A 2203-nucleotide genomic window follows, 5' to 3' on the forward strand; every position below is an offset into this window, starting at 1 on the left:
TGACCAGTGTGTGGTGGTACCTCACTGTAGTTTTGATTTGCATTTCTCTAGTAATTAGCAATGTTGAGCATCTTTTCATGTGGCTATTGGCCATCTGTATGTCTTTTTTTAGATGAATGTCTTCTTAGGTCTTCTGCCCACCCTTTGATTGGGTTGTTTGTTTTTCTGTTATTGAGTTGTATGAGCTGTCTGTATATACAACAAAATTTAAATGAATTTGTAAAAAAAAATGCAACTTGAAAGAAATGCCAGGATAAGTGCTTGCCATATGGAGCTCCGGGCAGTGTGAATTTACCCTTCTCCAGGGTTAGGACATCTCAGGTGGAGATGTGGGGAGTTCTGCCCTAGGACCACACACACATCAGTCCTACCACCATGGAGGTGTTGGAGGCACCAAAGTGACTCCCATCTTGGCCATTCACGCTCCCCATGCTGAGAACGCCACTAAGTGTTTTCTGAGACTAGCTTCCTGAGGTCGGAGCATCTCATCCTGGGTGCTGAACGTGGGGAGGGGGGTAGAGAAAATTTTGAGCTGTCCCAGAGGCTACAGTGTATAACCAATATAAAGGCCTTATTAGAAAACTACTCCCGAAACCAAAACTCAAGTTTTTGCTGGTAGCAGCATGACTTTAGAATATCAGTTCCGTATTTATAGAAAAGATGTTCCTGTAATCCCAGGCCCAGCAAAAGAAGTCAAAGATTTGAGTAAATCAGTGTAATAAAGAGGAGAGGAAGGAATGGCTTCCGTGTGTAAAGATACGGTTTTACAGCTGGTGGAGGGAAAAAACAGAATATGGCTGGAAAGACCGTAAAGCTGCGTAGTTCAGTCTTCCATCGATGCTTCCAGCACCTTACTGTCTTATTGTTACCAAACTCAGCTTGGAGTCATAGGGACTCATTTCCTCCCTACTTCATTATGCCTAACTCGGACTTCTAGAACATTCTTCCTTATACTTGGCTGAAACAGAAGGACGTGTGGGATAAACTTTACTTTCTCTACTTTTGCTACTAAAAGGAAGCAGGAGCTGTGGGCAGAGTTTAGGAAGGGTGCAGCAAGACATGTGGCTGAGGTGGGGACCTAGCTGCAGAGACTTAAGCAGATCAGAACCCTTTGAAACCAAATCCTCGAAAGTCCAAGAAACATACTAAGGGTTTTGACTGTAACCTAACATTGAGAGAGTGGATAAGGGAAAAACACTAACGATTCATTATTTATATTTACTTTGAAATTTATTTCCTTTGTTTTTTTAAAAAGAATTAGGAGCGGAAGGAAGTCGCGGCGGCGGGAAGATGGCTCCTTCTCCTACCAAACGCAAAGACCGCTCTGATGAGACGTCCAAGGATCGCTCTAAAGATAAGGCGGCGCAGGTCACCCCCACGGATGAGACGAAGGTCACGTTCCCCTTGGCGCAGGTCCCCTGTGCGCTGGCGATCCCGCTCCCCTGGCCGCCGCCACCACAGGAGCCGCTCCAGCTCCAACTCCTCCCGATAAGCAGGGCCACCGAAGCTCTGCCCCGTGACTTGTATCCCATCCAACTCACTTTTGTCACTTTTCTAGCAGAAGGAGGATCAGTAGGAAAGAAATCCGTCACTCAGGGGCAGGCTTCGAAGGTGAAGGCAGTAATTGCTACATTTCCCCTGGTGGCAGAGTTCCGGCTGCAGGAGTGTTGTTGGTTTGGGGTCGTGCTTATAATGATGCCCTCCAGTTTTCTGGCTAGAAAAGCTTCCACATTTCTAGTTCTTGAGAGTCAGTTTAGTGGCAAAGCCAGCAGGGATGAGCAGGGGGCTCCAGGAGGTGATACAGCCCCAGCCTGGGAGCATGTTTTCCCATTCCACAGATGACGTGGGGCCCATCTGGTGGGCTGGTCGTGCCCTAACCTGTTGGCCTCGGGGTCCCACAGGAAAGGGTGTGCAGCTGCCATTCCTGTTAGCCTGGCCCTGCTCCCCTGCTCGAGTCCTCTTCTGACCTCTAGGGCCAAATACCCAAAATGGTTCTTTTCACGTGTACTCATGTGCGTGCACACACACACAGACAAACCCACGTCTCCCTTTCTCTCTGAAACTGGTAAGTTGAGAGCCAGCTCTGCCGGGTCATCACAGAAGCCCCCGTTGTGTTGGTCTTCATGGTGGTCGTGCAGGTTACTTTGGCAGCGTGTACATTGCTTTTTTGGCTTTTATTGTACGATCAGTACTATACATTTCC

The sequence above is a fragment of the Globicephala melas genome, chromosome 4 (genome assembly GCF_963455315.2).
Source record: "Globicephala melas chromosome 4, mGloMel1.2, whole genome shotgun sequence".
Taxonomy (NCBI): domain Eukaryota; kingdom Metazoa; phylum Chordata; class Mammalia; order Artiodactyla; family Delphinidae; genus Globicephala; species Globicephala melas.